The following is a 26,726-nucleotide window of genomic DNA, read 5'->3' on the forward strand; positions in this document are numbered from 1 at the left end:
ACTAAGTCACTTCAAAGAACACAGAGTCACTTAAGTCACTTTAATATGTATATGTCTCTATATTTTGTGCATATTTCTCTATATTTTGTGTATATTTCTCTATATTTCTCTATATTTTGTGTATATTTCTCTATATTTTGTGCATATTTCTCTATATTTTGTGCATATTTCTCTATATGTCTCTATATTTTGTGCATATGTCTCTATATGCCTCTATATTTTGTGTATATTTCTCTATATTTCTCTATATTTTGTGTATATTTCTCTATATTTTGTGCATATTTCTCTATATTTTGTGTATATTTCTATATATCTCTATATTTTGTGTATATTTCTCTATATTTTGTGCATATTTCTCTATATGTCTCTATATTTTGTGTATATTTCTCTATATTTTGTGCATATTTCTCTATATGTCTCTATATTTTGTGCATATTTCTCTATATTTTGTGCATATTTCTCTATATGTCTCTATATTTTGTGTATATTTCTCTATATGTCTCTATATTTTGTGCGTATATCTCTATGTTTCTCTATATTTTGTGTATATTTCTCTATATTTCTCTATATTTTGTGCATATTTCTCTATATTTTGTGCATATTTCTCTATATGTCTCTATATTTTGTGTATATTTCTCTATATTTTGTGTATATTTCTCTATATGTCTCTATATTTTGTGTATATTTCTCTATATTTTGTGCATATTTCTCTATATTTTGTGCATATTTCTCTATATGTCTCTATATTTTGTGTATATTTCTCTATATTTTGTGTATATTTCTCTATATGTCTCTATATTTTGTGTATATTTCTCTATATTTTGTGCATATTTCTCTATATTTTGTGCATATTTCTCTATATGCCTCTATATTTTGTGTATATTTCTCTATATTTCTCTATATTTTGTGTATATTTCTCTATATTTTGTGCATGTTTCTCTATATTTTGTGTATATTTCTCTATATTTCTATATTTTGTGTATATTTCTCTATATTTTGTGCATATTTCTCTATATGTCTCTATATTTTGTGTATATTTCTCTATATGTTGTGCATATTTCTCTATATGTCTCTATATTTTGTGCATATTTCTCTATATTTTGTGCATATTTCTCTATATGTCTCTATATTTTGTGTAAATTTCTCTATATGTCTCTATATTTTGTGCGTATATCTCTATGTTTCTCTATATTTTGTGTATATTTCTCTATATTTCTCTATATTTTGTGCATATTTCTCTATATTTTGTGCATATTTCTCTATATGTCTCTATATTTTGTGTATATTTCTCTATATTTTGTGTATATTTCTCTATATTTCTCTATATTTTGTGTATATTTCTCTATATTTTGTGCATATTTCTCTATATTTTGTGCATATTTCTCTATATGTCTCTATATTTTGTGTATATTTCTCTATATTTTGTGTATATTTCTCTATATTTCTCTATATTTTGTGCATATTTCTCTATATTTTGTGCATATTTCTCTATATCTCTATATTTTGTGTATATTTCTCTATATTTTGTGTATATTTCTCTATATTTCTCTATATTTTGTGCATATTTCTCTATATTTTGTGCGTATTTCTCTATGTTTCTCTATATTTTGTGTATATTTCTCTATATGTCTCTATATTTTGTGCATATTTCTCTATATGTCTATACTTTGTGCATATTTCTCTATATGTCTCTATATTTTGTGCATATTTCTCTATATTTTGTGCACATTTCCCTATATGTCTATATTTTGTGTGTATTTCTCTATGTTTCTCTATATTTTGTGTATATTTCTCTATATTTCTCTATATTTTGTGTATATTTCTCTATATGTCTCTATATTTTGTGCATATTTCTCTATATGTCTATACTTTGTGCATATTTCTCTATATGTCTCTATATTTTGTGCATATTTCTCTATATTTTGTGCACATTTCCCTATATGTCTCTATATTTTGTGCGTATTTCTCTATGTTTCTCTATATTTTGTGTATATTTCTCTATATTTCTCTATATTTTGTGTATATTTCTCTATATGTCTCTATATTTTGTGCATATTTCTCTATATTGCTCTATATTTTGTGCATATTTCTCTATATTTTCTCTATATTTTGTGTATATTTAATATATTTCAATTTGTTTATTTTACTTTTACTTATTTATTTTCTATAAAGTGATTATCTGAGCCTCACCACAAGCAAAAATGTCCTGACATGTTGTGCAAATGACAAGTAAATTTGGAAACTTTATTGTGTTTCCCACTACATGCCACCAATATAAGCCCTTAAGGACAAACAACGCAACCCACATAAACATTTATAACACTTATTCTAATAAACATAATTTGTCATAAAGGTTGCATTTTTCAGCTTTGATGTCAGATTTATTTTACACCAGACGACTTTTCAAACATCGAATCATGCCATTTTTGGGGTGAAATGACACCTGGTCTGTTTTAGCTCTCACTTTGGAGTTTTAGCATTTTATTTTTAAAATAAATAGCACAAGCTTCAGTTCCTCTGCTAAAAGATGCTGGAAGATCTAAGAAGTTCCACTGCAGTTCTCTAGCGAACTCAATACTGTAAGTTTTGGAGCTTTTACTCAGATTCCTCTTTGCTAGACTACTCAAATCATTATTTCACTGCACTAACAGTACCGTTCCATGAGTCTAGGTTCAGGCTACTTGATCCACAAGGTAAATACATTCCTTAAAGGAGCTCTAACATGTGGACGTACCAGGTGTGAGCTGAAAATGTCTAGAACAGCAAGAGGACCTGAGAGAGACCCTGCATAGTGTTTACCAGCTGAGCTTCAGTGAACTACATTAAAAAGTAGGCTGGGTCTCCCTAAATGCAGCTGCAGTAATATTTAAAAGCTTGCAGGTGTGGAGAGGTGCCCCTCTCACCCCTCCTCTCTATAATAAGCCCCACTCTAAACACCAGGCTGTGCGATCAGGGGACGTTTACTGCCTCTTCAGCAGACCTTTTATTCAGCTAGCACTGGCTGAGTGAAAGCTAGGGAGTGTGCAATAAATAATGTAACACAAAAACACATAAAATTCAACCTGAATACTGAATACTGCACCTTCTCTTACTTAGATGTTTTGCAAATAATGATATATATATATATATATATATATATATATATATATATATATATATATATATATATATATATATATGTGTGTGTGTGTGTGTGTGTGTGTGTGTGTGTGTGTGTGTGTGTGTGATTTTTAACAGAACCTTTCCTTTACTAAAGAACCTTTGGAGAACCATCTTTTTTAAGAGTGCACAGGAACACATTTGCAAATTGAGTCTGCAGAATAGCCATGACAGTGATATTGGTGAGAAAGACCCTCCTATTTATGGCCAGTTGCATGAAATGTTTAAAGATTTATGCTTAGATACTGTTCAAATTTGGACCTCTATTTTTATCCTTCAAACTGTCAATCAGTTTGCACCAATGTCTTCAGTGCTGCCATATGAAGCCCCGCCCCTTCAGAGGTCACAGCTGAAGCAGTAGCACTATAGGTCAGGTAGGAGTGGTTAGTAGCCCAGTGGTAGGACAGTTGGGTAGGCTACCAGAAGGTTGTGGGTTCAAATTCCAGGACTAACTGGATATGCCTGGTAGTGTAACCTCCACTGCCCCAAGTGGTGCTGCTCTGCTCCCAGATGGACAAAGCTAGACAGCAAGATGACAAATAAATATTCTTTGTAGGATCAACAAATCACATATCATAATTGTTGAGGATGTGAGTTCATTTATGCATGCAAAATTGATTTGTTCCAGAAGTTTAAGAAATGCTCATGGTGGTGAATTGAAATCCAAGTAGGGGAGCACAGGGACCAACTGAACGCGGGAGACAAATTATCATGGACTATTTATGTTGTCAAAGAAGGTCAAGCAGCGTGTGCTTCTGGCCACATTACTACATTTCCTAGCCATGGTCTCCCACCAAAATTCAGAGAGATTCATCAGAGTTTTAAAGAAATCAGTGCCAAAGAGTGTTTTCAGGGCGTGTAAGACGTCTTTTTAAAACTTTTTTTTCTTTTCAGTTACTGAGGCACACCACAGCAACATTTACACTGCGGTACAACTAAGACTCCTTTAGTAAATTAAGATTAAGATTAAGTGACCCTTATTAGTCCCACAATGGGGAAATTTGACCTCCGCATTTAACCCATCCGTGAAGTGAAACTCCACATACACTCTAGTGAGCACACACACACTAGGGGGCAGTGAGCACACTTGCCCGGAGCGGTGGGCAGCCCAATCCACAGCACCTGGGGAGCAGTTGGGGGTTAGGTGTCTTGCTCAAGGACACCTCAGTCATGTGCTGTCGGCTCTGGGGATCGAACCAGCGACCTTCCGGTCACGAATAAAATGAGAAAAGAGAAACGATCTGAAAACAGGGGTTTTCATCTACTTTATTAGTGTCTCTCAGATGTTAGTATTTTTTTGTTTTAAATAAGTATATTAGTGAAACTGATGTTAACTGTTGGTAAAGCTGTAATTATTCAGAATCAATGTGCAACATTTTACTGATTTTTTTGTATTTGATCTCCTTCACTGGACAAAAATAAATTTGTAATTGTTTGACAGACATGCCTCATGTCAGCTTTCATATATAATTTGATGTTATGTATCTATCAATTGATCTGTCTGTCCCATATACAGATAATATATATGCAGTACAATTGGATATTTGTTTCTTACAACATAGAATTATATTGAATAAACTTTGATTGCGTTGTTACAGTGAACTCACCCATGGGGTAAATTGTAACACCGCACTTGCCATCATTTTTGACGGAACTGTACATGAATGGTAGGTGATAGAAACAAAGTTCGAGTGTTCATTTGTAGCAGAGATGTTTATGTTGCTTGTATAAAAATAGGATTATTCCAACTTAAATGCTTTTAAAGTAATTCAACAAAAAACAAAATGTTATAAGTTGTGGCCCACTCTCTCCTACTTTTATTCATGAAGCCTCACTTGTACAATACCTAGAGTCTCTGTGCTCTTACACTTCAGTTCTTAGGTTGAAGTTAAAATCATGTGGGCAATGTGTCTATTACCTTTGCTCACATTGCAACCAACACAACACAAGATTAAGCCATCACAACCTGACACTGTAATATTGCTGGATGTCACTTGTGCCAGCATATGACATTTTTTGCCTGCTCATATCAAATATCAAAAACAGAGGATCCAGCACTTGAGCAATATGACACTCAGTAAAACACAGATGAAGGAGCATTGAAAAGATCTTCAAATGCAAGAATTCGTATCTACAGATAAAGATCAGAATTGTCCAGGCTGTGGTCTTCTTTTTATGCATGTGAAATCATGGACAATATATAGGCCAGACAGGAAAATGTGGACACCTTTGAACTTTGGTGATGGTAAAGACTATTGAGAGTACCTTGGATGGCAAGCAAATGGATCTTGGACCAATTCCCTCTCATTCGAAGCCCACATAACCAAACACAAGAACTGATTAATTGAAAAAGATCATAATGCTTAGAAGTCTTGAAGGTAAAAGAGGAAGAGGAGCGGCTATGAGATGGATGGAGATCAGAGGAATCATGAACCAGGCATACAAAAGCCTGAAAACTCAAACAGAAGACAGGGTACTCTGGAGGAACACCATCTATATGGTCACCAGGAGTCACAAATGACCGTACTTAATAACACTAATAATAGTAATGATGATGACATGTTTGTAGCATGGTCATTTTTATGTTGCAGGCTTCAAATAAAGTGTTACCAAAACAACTGACATAACTAAGAAATGTTAAAGACAGCTATCTTAATGTTTCAGGGTACTGTAATAGAGAAACTTCTGAAATCTTCTCCTGTCTGCTTAGTCACTATGACAACTTTAGTTAGGACTGGATTTAGGACAGAAGCTACTACAGAACAACAGCTCCTAACTTCATGATCTTATCATTAACTCCAGATAACAGTATTATAGAAACATCCTAATTAGGCTTAATCTTCTAAATACTGTCCTAGCTTTAAGGTAAACCCCAACAGTGTCCTAATTTCTGTTTAACCATTTGTTTCTATAGTTTTATGCTGTATCAAGCAGCACAGTTCACTATAACCAGCATAATGGCAGTACATTTATCTACACTGACTTGTAGGCTTTTGTTTTTTCTAAAAATCTCAGACACTGCAGACACTCGATCTCTAACATCCTCTCTTATTAGCTTCATGTGTTAATGTTGATGATGAAATATTACAGTGATGGCGGTGGACAATGAGGAGACAGAGCTGGACGTGTGTTTGTTTATTAGGAAGAATAATGTTAGTGCGCTCAGGCTAAAGTGTTTGGGAAATGGAGACTGAAACTGGGGAGGGGCAATGCACTGAAAAACAGCAGGGGGTGCTCTTACTATATTCATAAGCTTCAGTTTATCACACTTCAGTTTTGTTTGACCTTTTTTTACATCCATATCTGTAGCTGTCTGGTTAACTAACTTGTTTATTTTGATTATGTGTTTGTTTCAGCTGTGCACATATGGTCAGTTGCTAGGTAACAGACATGACAGTTGATTGTCAACTTCAATCTTAACTTGAGATAAGATGCTGTGAGATGAGATTCTAAATTAAGATCTGATTTGCTTCTTTAATGCAAATTTGTGAAACATCTTATCTTAACCTTATAGGCAGTTCCTATAATACAGTCCCAGATCCTGCTCAAACAGTTTTCACTATACATCTGGTATATAGGTTAATAAATGCTTATTATTGCTCATGACACTGTCTACATGTTGGGAGACCACAAGTTTGGCTTCTGGCGATGCCACAGGTATCCATGGCTGAGAGACCAAGACAGCATAATGAGCCCCTCTCTCTCCCTGTCTTTCTCTCTCTCTCTGGGTGGGCAGGGTGGCAGTCCCTACCCCATCACTCAGTGTGATTCTAGACAACATTTTATTAACAGTCATTTTCCTTTCTCATATCTCACCCAGGTTGCTCATTCTTTTCGAACAACGCTTGAATGTATCTCTTTCTTTCCTCCCTAGAAAAATCCATTCCTCAGAAGAGCCTTAGGAGGCGAAATGCTGCCAAACTGCAATCTCATCATCTTCGTTCCGATTTCTCCCCATTACAACACAAACACATGCGAGAATGTTTCTGCGGTGATGTGTGGACGGTCTGGTTTTTGCATTACGGCAATCAGAGATCCAAAGCTAACAGATGCTGAAGCTGACTGAGGCCGGGCAGGGATGCTCTCCATGTAGCCTGAAGTGATAATTGTATGTTCAAGTCTGCAGTGTAATGTATGTGCTGTCAGTCAGTGAGAGTGCGTTTCTATATCCATCATGCTGAGATCAGTTGCACCTTCTGAGACAGAGTAAATGGCTGGAAACAGCTGGATTCACTCAGCAGAATCTGTCAAAACTCGGCAGCCTTTACATCAATTTCAGACACATTGGCCTTTATTCTTTAAAGCTGCTTATGTAAATTTGCGCAAAAAAGTTTGGCAACCTGGAAAAAACGCTTGATTTGCAGTTAACTAATTAAAATTAAACATAATCTCTTTATCATCTTTAATACCAATAATAAAAATAAAAATAGTAATACTAATACATTGTGCACACAGCCATCCAGTACAAAAGTGGATGTATTTATTTTATATGCATATTGGCGTAACTGCTACAAGCACAGTCATTTGCTTGAATGTGGTTGTTTCTTTGGCTTCTTACCAAAACATCTGCAACAATTAGGGCATGCTACATGTAAATGACATGTAAATGAGGATCTAGTATGCTGGTACTTGATTTCACGCACTGACGCTGATTCGGCATTTGTGCTCAAATCCCCACTCATTTTTAAGTCCTACTAAAGTTTCATGATCAGAAGCAAAATAGCTCCTACATAATTAAAGTTGGTCAAATTTGTTCTCTTTTTAATGCAAATTTGATGAATGAGGGACAGTGTTTTAAATATTTGTCAGGTTTTGAGTTGGGTTAAAACTGTTGGAGTGAAATTTTGGCTTAATTTGTAGAGATGCTGTTTCTAGGAATGAGTTGTTACTGTCTTTTTTTTCTGCTTTTGTTTGTTTTTCACTATTTACTTGGTTTATTTCCAATCATTAACTATGTCTCTCCCTTTACATGATGCTATCAAGTTGGGAGGATAAAGGTTAACATGTGCACTGAATGTCATTCAAAGACACTTGAGGAATAAATTTGCTAACTTTAAATATAAACTATAAACATATTAAAAATATAAGTTTGCTTGGCTGAAAATGATTCTTTTTTTTTCATTTTGCTTGATCTGATTATGATTTTATATGCCACAATCAGTGTAACTTCATAGGCACTACTTTAACACACAGTGCATTGCTCCTGCTGCAAATGGGGCTGGGGGCCAATGCTTACCCCTGCCCAGTAACAAAAAGCCTATAATGGACAAATGAGCTATAGAACTGGACCTTGGAGCAATGGAAGAAGGTCAATATTGTTGGTTATTTACTGCTTGAAATCAACAAACAGAGAAAAGATGTGCTTGGAATGCTTCACACTCTTCAAGCATTCTTTGGTAAAGACATGGGTTCTATACAGAACCTGGAACACTCAACAAGCCATTTGTAGGCTTAAATGTTCTTTGCATGGTGAAATAACCCCTCAGACTGAGAATGTGTTGTGTATGGTTCTATGTAGCACCTTTAGAAAAAATGGTTCTATATAGCACAAATAGCATTCTTCTGTTGTGATGATGTCAAGCTTGTATATCACAAATGAACCCTTTTCGCTGCTGTGTAGAACCCTTTTCTAAAAGATTCTATATAGAACCATATACAACACATTCTCCATTTGAAGAACAATTTCACCATGCAAGGAAACATTTAAGCATGCAAATGGCTCTTTCAGTGCGCATGGATCTATATAGAATCATTGTGTTTACTAAAGAACCCTTGAAGAAGCATCTTTTTATAAGAGCATCCAAAATCTGACAGTATTCATGATGAGGAAAAAAAGGCAGGACACAGACAGGCCACAAACTGACCTCATGGGTCTTTATTCAACATGTCCTGAGAAAAAAGAGCGAGCAAGAAAACCTCAGGCCTCTAAAACAACAACAGTTCGACTGGAGCGCAGGTCTGTCACAGCAGGCTCTACATATGTGTCTGTATGTGATTGTGGGTATGTGTGTGTGTGAGAGAGAGAGAGAGAGAGAGAGAGAGAGAGTGACTAGTGCTACAACACAGAGACAACATCCATTCAATACTATCGAGCTGTTTGCAGTCAATGCAAAAGGCCTGACTGCTGGACCCCCATTGATCAGCACTGTGAGCCTGGCAGCTGGCATTAATGTGCTGACATTCAGAGAGATGAAGCTGTCTGTAGATAAATAAATATACAGCATTCCTGCACATCGCTGTGTGTCACTGAGTGACGTAACGACAAACCAGAGCCAGAAGTGGGCAGAGGAGACTGAAACCACACAGTTAAGGTGCAATTACCTAAAATAAATAGTGACTCAAATAGCCGAGAAAAGAGAAACTTGAGCAAAAAGGTACCAGGTTCAAAAAACACTACTGAGAGTTCATTCCACTCTCAGAAATAAAGGTATGGGGGGCAGTACGACTCTTGTCACTGGGACGGTTCCCCTCAAGGAAAGACATCAGAAGGTTGCCGGTTCAATCCCCAGTGCCGACAGTCCATGACTGAGATGTCCTTGAGCAAGACACCTAACCCCCAGTTGCTCCCCGGGTGCAGTGGATAGGGCTGCTCACTGCCCCCTAGTGTGTGTATTCACTAGTGTGTATGTGGTGTTTCACTTCATGGATGGGTTAAATGCGGAGGTGGAATTTCCCTGTTTGTGGGATTAAAAAAGTATCAGTTAAATAAACCTGACTTCACCTTTTTATCCCGCTTCAAATTGCTGGAAAGGTTCTATTTAAGGGAGGTTTAGCGAAAACAGGGCTGGCGGTAATCAACCCAGGGTGTGGCTAGTTTAATTGATCCCAATTATCAACTCAATTTAGTTAATTGAGTAACTAAGGGGGCAACTATTTTTTCACACAGGCCCAGTTGCTGTTGAATAACATTTATTCTTTTATAGCTAAAATTTTGGATTTTGTGTTGTTCTTTGTCTCATTAAATTTTGAAGCTCTGAAACAATGAATTGTGACAAATATAACCAAAAAATAGAAAATCACCTTTACGCAAGAGTGTAAGGTGAAGAACAGGTTTTGGGTTGAGGTCAATGCAGCAAAATTAAATTAAACCCTAAAAAGAGAATTAGGAACACAATGTTTATGACCAAAATAGAATTTTGATATTTTATTGGAAAATACTCAAAGCAACCTAAGTATGTGAGTACACTCTTACAAAGTGTAGCCTATGAAGACCTACTAGAAAGTCATCCTAACTACATCTACAACGACTACAACACCAAATTTTAGTCTTTTTTTCCTTCAAAACCCGTTTTCAAGTCATTTAGTAACAAAACAGATTTAAATTTGTCCTTTTTGTCCCAGGCAATCCAAAAACAATGCACCTGAGACAAAAGGTTTGGGCTTCCCTGCCAAAGAAGACCCACTTTTGGTTCCATTCAGAACATTTCAGTAGGTTGTTGTTTCAGTAACCCTTACCTGTGATAAAACCACTGTAAAGCAGCATAAAGACCACTTAAGGAACTCTGAAGAACCTTACATTGGGTGGTTTTTAAAAGGATGCCTTTTGTATGTGAGGTGAACCTGTGTACAACATAAATTAGCTAATTGGTTCTATGCTTATGAAAGATATTTCCTAGAACCATGCATCCAAGCTAAGAACCATTATTTTTTCAAATGCAAACTGAACAATTTTTTCTTCCTACCTCTGACAGCAAAATCCATCTGCAGCCTTCATAACTCTCCGTTTCATATCAAGAAGCCTGGTGACTCTGCAAACTCTTGAAGCTCTGCAAAAGCAGAGAGCATTATCCCTGCAGACTCAGTAATTGTTTTAATCTCTATCTGCATCCAATATGTGGTTTAAATCACAGCCCTGCTTTCAAACATCAAAAGTGAGATCTAAAGGAATTTGTGAGTAACTTGCTTGTCATTATCCTCTCCACTTTGTGCTGAATAGATCTTTCTCTTTGTCTAACAAAATGAATTTGCGCAGCTCTGATCGCGAGGCAGAATAATGAAGACAAATGTTCATTTCCCCCTCTCCGTTTAATGAGAAATCCAACTCAGCACCAAGAATTTTCATTTTCATCCGCTGTTCTTCAAATTGCGCAGCCGTCATGCAGAGCCCTCATAAAACCTGAACTGTAGCCTATTGAATATGTTCTCTTTCTCCATTATTATTCATACAGCAGTTCCTTCTAATCACACAGTCCTAATTCATTGAAAAATGTTCTACTCGTGTGACTGTATCCAGTAACAGATAAACAGTTGCTTAGTAACAACACTGATTTATTTACATTAACGCTGGCTTTATGCTGTGAAACGTTGCTGGAAACCAACATGACACTAAATTGCGCTTGAGTTGCATGGCGTAAAATGTCCTGCAACTCATTAGAAACGTAGCCGCAACAGTTGCAACTGTCCCAGTTTCATGGGAAAAGTTTCATGAAACAGCCAATCAAAACACAGATAACGCCTTGATTCTGAGGCAGTTGATTCTGGATAGCGTTGTTTATTCAATGCTGGTTGCGTTTCATTTTGTCCGTTTCCTAAGCCTCCACAACAAATGGGAGTTTCTCAAAGCGTCCCGTAAACTATGGGTTTACCTCACCAGCTAATGCTAGGAACTGTTTCCAGGTTCTTCCCTGTTAATAGTGACTGATTCCCATTGATCTGCTCTCATCATTACTCTGATAGGCCTCTAACAGCGATCAATGGTTATCATGGGTTTATCTAAATACTTCTGTCCAGTGACGGCAGGAGGCTCTATGTTCAATATTGTATATTAATTGTAAAAACCTATTCTTTAGTCGTATCGCTCTTGTGCTGTTGTTTATGCTGTCCGGTGTGGGGCAGAGGAGGATGAGTTTGCCTTTTGAATCTTGGTTCCACTCAAGGTTTCTTCCTCTTTCTCTTTAGGAGTTTTACTTGCTGCTGTCACCCTTGGTGATGCTCACTTTGGCTTAAATCCAGAAGTTCTGAAAGGCCACATTGAGACAACCCATGTTGTAAAAAGCATTACAAAAATAGACATGACTTGACCTTTTAGCCCACTTCAAATTGCTGGAAAGGGATGTTTAGATTAAAAAAGGCTGGCGGTAACCAGTGCAGGGTGTGGCTGGTTTAATTGATCCCAATTATCAACTCAATTTGGTCAATTGAGTAACTAAGAGGGCAATTACTTTTTATACACAGGGCCAGTTACTGTCGAAAATAACTTTTGCTCTTAAAAAAATAAAACTGTATTTTGTGTTTCTCTTTATCTCTATATAAAGAATAAATTCTGAAGATCTGAAACAATGAATTGGGAACACCTTGTGCTCTGTTGTTCAAGTGAATGGCTCTGTTTCTGTCGTCTGCTTAGTGAGGAGATCAGGAGACAGAGAGCCACAGGCTGCAGGTCTTTGGTGTGAACCTGCAGTAATGGCTCCTGACCCTTAGCTCTGTTTAGGGGCACTGGACAAGCTGTTTCACAATGAAGTTGTTACAGCAGGCGATGACTTTTACCGCCGTTTGATCGGAGCCACATGTGCGTCTCACTGCACCATGAGCAGACGCAGGCCGACCAGACGGTGTTCCAAAAATTTACTCAGGCCCCGTTCCGGGAATTTACTCCATCAAGGACCTAAAATGGGGCCTGAAGTTATGCGGATGTGTGTGGCTGGGTTTATTTATGTAGATGAGAGTATAAAAATGTTGATGTTAAGTGTGTAAATCTCTATGATTAAAGACTATGAATGAATTAAATTGTAATTCTTTAAGAAATGTAACATTTCTTAACCATTTGATTTGATTGGATAATTCACTTGCTGTTTTTTATATATATGCATCTTGTATAACTTGTATATAGATAATATAGATGTAAACATTCACCAAAAACTCTCACCAAAAGTTCTTCTCTACTTTTTTTTAAATATTTTAACTATTCTTCTTAGGCTTCACCCCTTTCTCAGTCATCTTTATATATTTTGTACTAATTATTTAAAATCTGTGAAAGTGCTATTAGAAACATTTTGCACACAAATCTACATTTTTAGAACATATTGATTATTTTATGTCACTGAAAATTTTGATACCGAACTTTTAAATACTATTGTATTTAACTTTAATTTGTACAAATACTTTTCATTTCAACAAACTGACCATAAATAATTGGACAAATTACTACAGTCTTGTATAAAACTATTATGCTTGATATTTAGTAAACTTTGACATCAGTGACTGCCCCGAACATTGCTAAAGCTCTAATGTTTGGGTTTACCTGTCTTGTGTGAACCACTTCAATCTGCGTGGGAGCAGACCGTGCCTGGCCTATTAAAGGTTATTTATAGACAGCTGTGTCCTGGGCTGCTATGCTGCATGTTTACTGGACAGGTCTGTATGTTTTGATTTTGCTGGTTTGTTTTTATCAGTTTGTTTTGATATTGCCAGTAGTTTGGCCCCTTTAACTACTGGACCATGCATATCTCCCAGACAGCCACTGCAGGCCTCTTTGACTCCCACACACACACACACACACACACACACACACACACACAGATAGATAGATAGATAGATAGATAGATAGATAGATAGATAGATAGATAGATAGATAGATAGATAGATAGATAGATAGACAGACAGACAGACAGACAGACAGACAGACAGATAGATAGATAGATAGATAGATAGATAGATAGATAGATAGAAACATACTCTATGTACACAGTACTGTGCAAAAGCTTCAATTAGATTAAGATGTAACACTTAATTTTTAGTCTATTATGTCAAAGTTATAGAAAAATAGCTGAAAATATACTTAACAGAAAAATATGCCCCGAAAAAAGCCCCAAAAACTAAATCTAATGTGAGATGTTTGGGTTTTTAACACATCCACTTCACCTTTATTCCAGCTTCCATTCTTTTCAGGAGACTCACTTTCAGCTCCTCAAAGAAATCTGCAGACACATCTCCAAAGTTCAGTCTTAGAAGCTGGTGGATCATTTTCTGTAGTAATCAAACACATTCAGTGGTGTTGACGTCCGGACTCTGGGGTGGTCATTCCATTGTTCAGCTTCTTTGATGTGTCCATGATGAGGACAGTTTTGGTGTCTACCAGGTCTTGCAAGATTGTCCTACACTCTTAAAAAGATGGTTCTTCAAGCATTCTATACAGAACTGTTCATTTGCATACTTAAATGGTTCTTTGCATGGTGAATTTGTTCTTCAGATTGATGAAGAATGTGTTGTATAGGACACAATAGAAGAACCATTTTTGGTGCTATACAGAACAACTGTCTTTACTGAAGAGCCCTTAAAGAGCCACTTTTTTACATTTACGGCATTTGGCTGACGCTCTTATCCAGAGCGACTTACAATTTGATCATTTTTTACACAGGTAGGCCAAGGTGGTGTTAGGAGTCTTGCCCAAGGACTCTTATTGGTATAGTGTGTTTGCCCAGGTGGGGATTGAACCCCAGTCTACAGGGTAGAAGGCAGAGGTGTTAACCACTACACTAACAAACCACACTTTTAGAAGTGTGCCTTTGATCATTTTAACTTCTACATTTCTAAATGCAACTTTGTAAACTTTTGGAAACATATACTTTCTTTCGACTGTCTCCTTCCTTATGCAAGTCAATCTGATCTTCTCAGAAATGCTTCCTGGAAAACGAACAACTTAATGGCCATTTTGACTGGATGGTAAATAAATGAAGAGTGGTCTCTGTCTTTTGCACAGCACTGTATAATGACACACTGCATTCCCAACCAGATTTAAATGTGAATGTAAATATCCCCTCTGTCAGGTGTGATTAGTGTGAGATGAAGTGGGTGATCCCAGCACAAGACTATTCACTTTAACGACTGGGATCAAAGAGGCTGTAGAATCTGGAAGGTTAAACAAGGTTATGAGTCAGAGAACCGTTGAGTTTCTACAGCCTCATTAACCACAGAGCTGCCGCCGGCTAACGCAGCCGCAGCTGAGGTCAAAAGTCACAGTCACCAAGACTTGCTACAGGACCTTAAACAGGCTATAAACCCTGAATCTTTGCAGGTGAATACATGTTCTCCAGTTTTTCAATAATCCTTAGAATTACAGCAAAATGTGTTGTTGTTACATAATTATTATTATGTAATTACACAGTTAGTTACATATCGCTGCTGTCGGAAGAAAACCTCGTATCTCCAAAACAGTAACTTTACAGGAGAAGGAAAAAACATACTTCACTTTCAATGTAAGTCAATGGAACCAGAATTTTTCCCATGTCATTTTGGGTCATTTCTTTTAGGCCATTCATCATAAAATTTATAAACAATGTGAAGAGTAACAGACACTTTCAAATTATGTCAAAAACTGAAAAATGACAAAAATTGGAGGTTTTCTTCCGACAGCAACGATATGTAGCAATGCAATGAATTACCATTTGCATTTTTTAAGTATGTTCTGTGTCAACAAAGGCTGAGATACTTATTACGCTTGTTCTGATATAAAAAAACAAAAAAAATTACAAAATTGTAAATTCCATATCTCCACACAGTTTCTCCACGGAGCTGCAAGTCAGAAATAATTAAACAAGATGTATGAAGAGGCACTCAAATGCATGTACATAATGAGGTGCCTAGGTGGGTTAATAACGTAGGCAGGAGTGATTTAAGGTGGAATGTGTTAGATCTAAATTTATTAGTACAATGAGTCCAGTCTCGCAAATGTCCTAAAGAATAAACCGTGGCCCTAATAGGGTTCATATGAGGAAGGAGGAGCTCAGGGTGTTGGTTCATAAAAACGGTAAGTGACCCCCAGCGTTTCTGCCATATTAAAGCCACGAGGAAGTGCAAGTCGGAGAACAGATCAAAGTGAGTGCACGGCCAGGTCACCGCCAGCCCACATCTCAGGTGACGCACTTAAAAGACCCAGTAAATTACGTGTAACTGAAAAGGGGCGGGGGGGGGCGTCTGCAGACGGAGTGAGTTTTGATAAAAGGAGGCAATGTGTGAACTCTCAGACTAACACATGCCCAGGTTAGTTTTCATACCTTCTTAGGATGTGGGGTCAATGGCATAACAAGGATCTTACGCTGTTAGAAATGAAGGTTCTGCGCAGGTACACTTTTTGTTCATCAAGGTATAAACAATGTAAATGTTCCCTCTAAGGTACAGCAGTGCTTTTATTGTCCAGCTGTGTAGCTTCAAGAAGTTTTTCCAGGTGAAAAGTACTTTTTCATATCCTAACGGTTTAAAACAGAGCAATAAAATAAAAGCCTGGGGTGTGTGGAGTCAACACAGCTTAGAAAATATCTTTTCAATGCATTATGGTACAATTATGTTCCATGATTAAAGGTACTAAGACGTACCCTTGAGGGTCCTACCCCAGTGATAAGAGTGGTACTGCCCCAGTGACAGTTTCATACCTTTATTTCTGCAAGTGTATGGCCATAAGTGAACAAATGACAAAGACGTTAACTTGTTTACTTGCTATTCTTTTGTTTCAAACTAAACAAGCCACTCGATAGCATCTAAAGCTAATCCAAATGTTTACATTAGACTACCTATTTGAATTTCAGACAATACTGCAACATATCTGACTCACCACTGGCCAAATAAGAGGTTTACATAGATTACTGAGGGTCAACTTGTCCCGCACCCATGACCGATTCATGACCGACTCATTTGGGAAGGGGCTCATTATATCACTGGTTTTATCTCACACACAAGAATTCCGTCCAAACTGTGGACCAATTGTGCAATTCCGTAGGTCACTTCCCTATGTGCAGGACTGCAGGCGCTAGCTTCATACTTCTCATACTTTTTAATACTTTTCTTGGAAATGAACACTCAAGTTTTCTTGGATACATGGCTTTTCACCTGCAAACAAGGAGCCCTTTCCTTTCCCTGTCATTATGAAACTTGGAAAGGAGAGGGGCATTAGTTGAAGTCGAAGCAGTCACTTCACAAAATGAACCAAACACGCAAGCCCCAAAACATTCTATATAGAGCCAGATGTAACACATTCTCCATCAGTCGGAAGAACCATTTCCCAAAGAAGCATGAAATGGTTCCATATAGAACTCATGGTTCTAAATAACATATTGAGAACTGGTTCGTAAAGACATGCAATCACTACTTATTAATGTTATTTAGAATTACAACTAATGTTTGAGCAAGTTAACTGTATGTAAGTACCTATATGTGGCAATAATTTTCCATATGTATGATATTTTAGTACCTATTTGTAACAATATTGTCCCATCTATATTAAATATGCAAGTACTTATATATAACAGCACTATTCCATATGTACTACACATGTAAGTACATGTATGTAAGTATAATATGTATATATATATACATACAGTACTGTGCAAAGGCTTTAGGCATCTAAGCACATTTTTAAACAATTTACTTGTAGCAGTGAGTTTATCACAATATACATTAGAATAAAGTCGTTCATAATTCAAATAAAGATAAAAACAATAAAAAGTAACAAGAATTTCTTGGGTCCATAATTTTCCTTGACACCTTCACAGCCGCCACAGAGACTCGTTAATAGCATCAATGACATCATGAGCTCAATTTACTGAACACTGATTGGTCAAACCAGGAGCTGCTTTTTAACTACATATAATACTGGACTTCCTCGAGGAGAGGCTTGGAGATGGGTAAACAAACACACAAACATCCATAAAATCACTATATATACAGTATATTCATGATTCAGTAATAATTATTAGTTAATATTCAAATTTTAACACTTTTCTCAGCAAATAAAACTCAAACTACACAAATAAATTGATTTTGAAAATGTATCTTGGGTGCATAAGACTTTCGCACAGTACTGTATACATATATATATATATATATATATATATCTTATATATTGAGACTTACCATAACCAGCTAAATCATTCTATGATCCCGGATGCCACAGTGAGGTGGAGGTCAGGTTGAGCTGCATTCTGATTTCTCTGTCTGTCCTCTCTCGCTGCCACAGCTACAGAACAGCCTGTACGACTCCACTGTGAGACCTGAAAGCTTCAGACATTCCTTTAAACACCTTAACCTGAATGCTGCATCGCTGAGGTTAAAGGGCATCGTCCCCGCTGATGAAACCTTAAGAAAGCAGATGGAGCATCTGGTATTGAAAGAATTGACCTGAGACACTCTGTCCTGCACATATGACCATGTTCATTCATGAAGGGTTTCATGAAAGATCAGACCTAGGTTTTCAGCTGGAATCAACCTGGTATTAGAGAAGCTTTTTGGGTGTTTGAGAACAGTGATTAGAAATTGATTGTTTATTGTCTGTCATAGAAACTGTGAAATACTGTAGCTCCACACTGATATGTTCAGTGTTTCTGTGTGCTGACCAGCGAAGAAGAACAAAAGAAATTAACAGCATATTTAGTTCTTTTTTTTTTTTTGTAAAAAATTTCAGCCTTTTTTAGTTCATCCCCATTAAACAAAATGTGTGAAGAGGCATTTCAGGCTGTACAGTTTATGCACCCCTGTTCAAATTCAGGGGTGAACGAACCCAAATCATGCACTTGAGTTAAAGTAGAGACCCCCAAGGTAAAATATCACTCCAATAAAAGTCAAAGTTCCTCCCTTTAGACCTCCACTTGAGTAAAAGTACTAAAGTATTTGCCTTCAAATGTACTTAAGTATAAAGTAAAAGTACTAAAAGAGTAATTCTGGCTCTGATGTCCTGTTATCATTTTTATAACCAGACTGGCTTCATGAACTCATTTCAGGTGAAAGTCCTCCAGCGTCTCTCTTGGTAAACCAGTCTTTTAATAGAACGTCCTTAATTAGTGACGCTGACGTCTATTAAAATGATCAGAAGCACAAAACACTGAAGGTAAACAGTTTCCATCAGGGAGAACCGAGTGGCTCTGAAATCACTTTTTACACACAAGCAAAGTTTCAGTTTCAGATTTATTTACAACTTAGTTCCAAGTTTAAGTTGAATAAAAACTGGCTTTAAACTCAGGATCACAGATGAGCTCCTTTACTATGTTGATCTGTACGCGTCTGTTCATAAACATAAACCAGCCCAAACTCATTTACTATAAAATGAAATGGTGTTTGTAGAAATTCAGAAAAAAGCCGCGTCAGTCTCGACTGCATATGTGGACATATTTCTATATTGAGCTCTATTTACACAAAGTTAGGTTAGTTCATCATTTATGTTGAACAGACTCTCCCAAAGTTTTACGCTGCTGCGCTGACGTTGAATCGCGTGCTGCACTGGGTCGGTATGACCAACAGGTCAAAACCAGCTCTAAACAAAGTGACCGCTGGGCCCTGATTGGTGCTCTGGCTTTGCGCTTCTTTTATTTCAACATGTTATGTTTTTTTAACACACATAAGCCAACAGGAGCCACAGATTTTGTATAATGTAGTGGAGTAAAAGTAAAACGTCACCAAAACTGGAAAAACTTCAGTACAGATGCACGAAAAAACTACTTAAGTACAGCAACAAATTACATTTACTTAGTTACTGTCCACCACTGTTCAAGTTAAATGTTTTGTTGAGATATAAGTAACAATAAATGAAGATATCGTCTACAGAGAACAGACCACTGCACATTTTAATGCGCAGTTACTGTTTATTTTCCAAAATGTACACATTTTAACATATGAAACCTAAAAGGTGGCCTGTGCCAAAGTTATGGCACATTTCATATTACATGTTTTACTTTTCCCCAGTATGTTAAACTCAGCAAGTACACAGAAATTATACACTAAATTTGCAGTGACTGAATAGCACGGTGTGCTTTAGATTAGTAGTGAAAGGATGACACATCAAAACCTACACAAGAAAGGCAGCGTGAAACATGAAACCTTCTCCTTATTCTCTTATGCACACACAACTCAAGGCTGTCCCATGACTTACGCTCTGACTCCTGCACAACACACTGTTAATTTTAGGCCGTGACGGTCACAGGAGTAAAGCTGAGCTGTCATGTGCATTTCTAGCACACGGCTGCTCTTCGGCCCGCTCCAGCTGCCAAACTATGTGTGTCAGTCAGAGATTCAGAGTGGACATATCTACCCCAAGGTTGGCATTCCACAAAACCCCAAGACCAATGTAATTATCAGTCTTTGCTCCTAACAACTAAAGTAGCATGTCCACAAATAAGAACGCTATAACTAGAACACTATCATTTTTCTCTGTGGTATTTTGGTAGATACAACCAATCAAGCTCTCTTATTGGTTAGGACTTCAGGAGCTGAACTGAAGGCCTTGCATGTTAAATGAATGACCAACAACAACTTACAATGGCTGGGAGTCATTTCCTTCAGAAAAAATATCACGTATATATAATATGGTTCTATAATGCACCCAAAATGGTTCTATTGCTACAATGTAAAACATTGTAGAACCCAAAGAAGAACCCTTTTGGGTGCTATTTAGACCCCGTTTCAAAAAGTTTCTTTATAGAGCGATGTAGAGCACATTCATAGGCATTTTCCATCAATCTGAAGACCTTTCATGACGCAAAGAACCCTTTATTCATGGAGAGGGTTCTTTGAGTGGTCTTTGTTCTATATAGAAGCATTTTCTTTATTAAAGGAACTTTGAAGAAACATTTTGAGTGTGGGCCTTCTGGAAGTTACATCACTGACTGTGAATATGAGCTGTAGTCTAAGCAGCTTTAGATTAGTTGTTAGGACTGGAAAATAGCAGTGGCAGCACTATTTCATGACTCTTTAAGGCAAAAGTCACTGTAAAACGGACACATACAAGCTCAAATATAAAAATGTCAGTTACAAGCCTTACATAAATCATATCGCTGTTGTTGGAAGAAAACCTTGTATCTCTAAAATGGTAACTTTACAGGAAAATGAAAAAAACCTAGTTAACTTTTAATGGAAATCAGTGGAACCAGACGTTTTTCCAAGTAATTCTGGGCCGTTTCTTTTGGTCCATTCATCACAAAATGTACACTCAAAAGTAAAGATACAAGGTTTTGTTCCAATAGCAGCGATATGGAACATATTATATACACAATAAATCTCCGGGTTCACTCTAGAACATGCAAACAATGTTAACATGCCCCAGCAGAATTATCATCCAAATGTACAACACTCTAAAAAAGGATGGTTCTTCAAGCGCTCTTCCATAAAGATAATGGTTCTATATGGAGCCATAAAAACTCAAAGAACCATTTACATGCTTAAAGCATTATTTCCGTGATGTAATGGTTGTTGATGTATATGGTTGTACATGGCATCTTTACGAGCTTGGCATCTCAAAAATAGTGGAAGCTTCTGCTTTTGGTGCTTTATACGACACTTTTCAACCCTTTTCTATCTATCTAGAACCATTTACACATTCTCCATACATCTGAAGAACTATTTTACCATGTAAAGAACCATTTAAACATGCAGAGTGTCCATTGTTACGAATAGAACCATTATCTTTACTAAAGAACCTTTGGAGAACCATTTTTTTAAAGATTTTATGAGAAATCCCATATGGATGCTGGTAGAAGTTAGCTTCATCATAGAGGTGGGTTTTTTTTCCCATCTCTAACTGAGCTTTGACATTTAAGGCCTAGCTCTAATAGTCATGATTCATCAAGACTTTATTAAAAGAAATGTTGGGCTATTTCTATTTGTTCATGACATGTTCACACAATATAAAAGACGGAGGCATTTTCAAACCATTATTATTATGATTATGATTATTATTATTATTATTAGTCATTTGAAGCTGGCCATAGTTTTCAGTCCATGGCTCAACTGTCCGAATCAGTCTTCCTCTCTCTGAAATGCCAAACGCAATGATGACGATTTTATATCTCATCTCCAGTTCACATTCATCTAATTCAGCCACTCATCCAGTGTCATGCTTACCACTCACTAAAACCTTGCAGATAGACAGTGATTTATACATAACATCATCGCCGACATGAGCCGTATGTAGAGCAGAGTGGCTGTGATATCTGCACTTGATAGATGAGGTGTGGGACGAGGGCTGGGAATGTTTTGGCAGATGCACAAAGCTCCAGTAATGAAAGGAAGCTACTGGAGCTGAAGGCTGTGGGGTGGGGGGTGGGGGGGTGTTGGAGCATTGATATCCCAGCTATGCTATGGCACCTGCTCTTTCAGCCATGCCTGGACACGTAAGCTCCATACTGTGGTCAGTTTCTCTTATCCAGTATGCATTAACTCCTAAAACTGATCTCATTCATGGTCTTCCTTTAGGCTTTTAACAAGTGCAGGCAAGGCTTTCCAAAGATCTGTAATGTCTGATGATGTTCACAGATTGTTTATGCTCATTATTATTTGGAAGCATACCAGGCTAAATTTCAAGTTCACATCTTTTACATCTAGTAAAATATATGTGAAAAAGCAGAAGCAGGACATTAAGAATGAAAATCAAAAGCCTCCAGCTTGGTGCAGTAATTTAGCAGTGACAAGATAACTCATCAAGGGCTCTTAGTTAGGATCTCAATAGTTCTTAAAGAACCGTGAGCTCTATATAGAACTGTTTCATGTTTAGCCGGTTCTTTGCATGGCAAACTGGCTCTTCAGATTGATGGAGAATGTGGTGTATCATCTTCTCTATAGCTCCAAAAAGAGTTCGTCTATTACTACAAGCTTGACATCATAACTCAAATCAAATCAAATCAAATTTATTTGTATATCGCTTTTTACAACGGATGTTGTCACAAGCAGCTTTACAGAATTTCGGAAAAGACAAAGTTTCAACAGGACTGTAAGAATGTATAGAAACTCCCCCGGTGGGCAAGCCAGGGGCAACAGTGGCAAGGAAAAACTCCCTGAGGAAGAAACCTTGGGAGGAACCAGGCTCACCAGGGGGGACCCATCCTCCTCTGGTCAAACTACCTACAAGTGATTATACTACTAATATTAACAGCAGTAATATTGGTATTAGGAATAACTAGGAGTCTATGAGAACATCAGTGTAGGGTGGGCAGTATAACAATATAACAATAGCAGAACCATTTTTGGTGCTGTATTGAGCCACATGAAAGGGTTGCTGTATCATCTAATTCAGCCGTCTAACTAGCTTTGTACCCTTTTTGTTTTGTTTTATGTATCAATTTAAAGTCAAGTTGGGAAGATCGATGGATTATTGATTTCCTGGCCAAAGTTAAAATTTCCCCCATTCATTGCTGAAGCCCCACCTTACACTGAAGCTTCTTACATGTTGTTTCATTTCACCTGTAGCTCACAGAAGCAAAGAAATTGTGAGGAAAGAGCAGTTTATTGACTCCAAACAGTAGCGTGTTACATAACCACACACTTACTTCAGTAAAGGGAATGGTCCTATTTAGAACCATCAATTCAATGCGGAACTTTTGCATGCTTAAACAGTTCTTTGAGGTGAGGCAGAAATAGAAATGGTAGTATTTTAACCCATTTTTGGGCGTATTGTCTGATTTAACAACTACAGTGTGAAAGGTAACACAAAATGTTCCATCACCAACTGAGCACTAGGGTGTATCTAGTCTAGACAGAATGTATTGTGTCTGTCAGTCCATACCACATTCATGTTTGTATGATATTTTGATGATGCAAAAGTCTACCCAACAGACCTATGCAATAAATTCAGCTGCCTAAAGGAAGCAGACTGAGGAGTACATCTATAAACATGATTTATGACAATATTTCAGCCACCACGGTGGTGGTTGGTTAGTGTAGTGGGTAACACCTTTGCCTTCTACGCTGTAGACTGGGGTTCAATCCCTGACCAGGGCAAACACCCTACACTTTACCAATAAGGGTCCTTGGGCAAGACTCCTAACACCACCTTGGCCTACCTGTGTAAAATGATCAAATTGTAAGTCGCTCTGGATAAGAGCGTCAGCCAAATGCCGTAAATGTAAATGGTGAATCAGTAAATGAGCTAACACTAGAGCTAACCGATGAACACTAGATGACAAGCAGTTGTCATCGTCTACAAAAGGTCAATTCTCTGCTCAGTGGATGATGTGGAAAGACGTTGGCCTGTTAAAGTAATACTGAGAAATATTTTCAGCTAACAGTTACTTCAGTCACCTAATGCAGACACACAATAATGTTAGCAAGGTGAAATAATGTGTGGTGGTAAGACACTGATGGAGAAAGCAATGAGCTGTTTATTACCTGCTGTGTTCCTCTCGTTCTCAATTTTATCTTGTACATCTACTAAATGCTGTCTTAGATACATGGTTGCTAGGCTAAATGCTTAACTTGACTGTAAATGTAATTCATTATAGAATATAGATTATATACATATAATACATTATAGTGTCTGTCTGTCTGCCCTGCGATGGACTGGCGACCTGTCCAGGGTGTATACTGCCTTCCGCCCGATGACCGCTGAGATGGGCTCCAGCACCCCCCGCGACCCTGACAGAGAAGAGGCTTAGAAAATGGATGGATGGATGGATGTATATATATATTTACATGTGTTATTAAGCTGTTATATATAGATAATAACACAAAACAATTATACAGTTGAACAGTAATCGCTCTACACTTCTATGGGTTAAACTATACCATTATGAAAAAAGCTTCTGTAATTCATAAATGTCTTCAACACCTGTGAATCTGGCCTGCAGCACAAGAGTAAAAGGACACAGACAAGAGAGGAAAGAACATGAGTGGGTGGATTCCATATTCAATCCAGTCGCATAAGAGAGACAGAGAGAAAGAGAGTCACAGAGAGAGAGAGAGAGAGAGAGAGAGAGCATGATATGAAACATCATAACATGCCTTTCTATTCATGTCAGTCTGTATTAGATAAGTGTTTAAAACAATGCTGTCAGTGCATACATGCAGTGATATTTCAGGTCAAAAAGTGTGAATATAAAGAATGCATTGTAGCATCATGTGTTCTTTATAAAGTGACTAACTGGGTTCTTTGCACAATGTCCTAAAAGAACCTATTTTGGTCTACTTTCATAAACTACTTGAGATGAGATGCAAAATCTCTAAATAATGTAAATTAGTTAATTGGTTAATTGGTACCACCTCTGAACTCTACTAACAACACTTCTAACGTGACAACCACTTCTAACGTGAAGCGTCAGTATCAGTTGGAGACCACATATATTGAGAAGAGAAGAGAAGAGAGGAATGGAAAAGAAAAGTAAAGGAGAGAAGAATGGAGAAGGGAAGGGAAGAAAAGATGAGAAAAGAAGAGAAGAGGAGAGAAAAGATGGATGGAGAAGAAAAGAAGAGACAAATAGAGAACAGAAGGGAAGAAAAAAGGGAAGAATAAAAGAAGAGAAGATTGGAGAAGAGAGGAATGGAAAAGAAAAGAAAAGTAAAGGAGAGAAGAGAAGAGATGAAGAAGGGAAGGAAAGAAAAGATGAGAAAAGAAGAGAAGATGAGAGAAAAGATGGATGGAGAAGAAAAGAAGAGACAAATAGAGAAGAGAAGAGAAGAGAAGAGAAGAGAAGAGAAGAGAAGAGAAGAGAAGAGAAGAATGAATGGATGAATGGGGAAGAAAAGAAGAGACAAGTAGAGAAGAGAAGAGAAGAGAAGAGAAGAGAAGAGAAGAGAAGAATGAATGGATGAATGGGGAAGAAAAGAAGAGACAAATAGAGAACAGAAGGGAAGAAGAGAAGAGAAGAGAAGAGAAGAGAAGAGAAGAGAAGAGAAGAGAAGAGAAGAGAAGAGAAGAGAAGAGAAGAGAAGAGAAGAGAAGAATGAATGGATGTAAGTAGACACATCAGTGTATTCGGTTGGGCTGAGAGTTACTCAACACAAAATGTGTTAAAATGAGCAACTGAACTGAAGTGAGTGTGTTATTATTCAACTCATCATTTTTAGAGTGTCTGATAGAAAAATTCACTTTATTCTCTTCCTTTTACTTCACAAAATAAGCTTTCACTGGATGTTTTTTACAGAATCTGTAAAATTTGTAAAAGAGATACATGACTGGAAAGTAACTTCATATAATGTAAAGGTTTAAGGCAGAACCTTTAAATTGCTGTAGAACCTTTTCATTGGAGGAACGGCTCTTCATGCTCATGAGTCTGTTTAGTCACTTTAAACCATTTCTATTGAGCCACTCATCATGGAGTGTTTGCACAATGTGGGCAGCTGGCATTTTCGAATGGTGATAAAATCTCAGTAATCTAGACAAGTTTTAATGTGTTTTTCACATGGCAGAAAAACATGGTAGCTGAGATTTATATGAACGATCTCATGGTGAAAATCCAGATGTTTGTGTAGTGAGATATTTGATGCTTTCTGAAATGTGCTGTTGTGTCTGAAGCTATTTTTAGGGTCCTGTCAGGCTGTGCACGCAGAAAAGGAGCCAAAAAGTAGCTCTGTGAAGGCCTTCATATGGAGCCATTTTCCACCATAGGCCGCCACTGATGACTTATTAAAGTGGTCGGTGTCAGACGGTGAACTTTAAATGCGGTTCAGTGTGGCTAGAACAGAGAAACGCGTCGCTTTTTCAAAAAAGAAAGCCAAGTCCGTTCTGTTTCTCATTTGAGTCTGCCACACTCTCCTGGGTACACTGTGTCCAAAAATACAGGCAGCAGGAAATTCTCCGTGGGTGATATCATATTCTGTGAAAGGCCAGAAAAGCGCTGAAAAAGCCCCCTCTAATTGCACATTTGACGAGCTCTCTCTCT

The sequence above is a fragment of the Pygocentrus nattereri genome, chromosome 15 (assembly GCF_015220715.1).
Source record: "Pygocentrus nattereri isolate fPygNat1 chromosome 15, fPygNat1.pri, whole genome shotgun sequence".
Classification (NCBI taxonomy): Eukaryota; Metazoa; Chordata; class Actinopteri; order Characiformes; family Serrasalmidae; genus Pygocentrus; species Pygocentrus nattereri.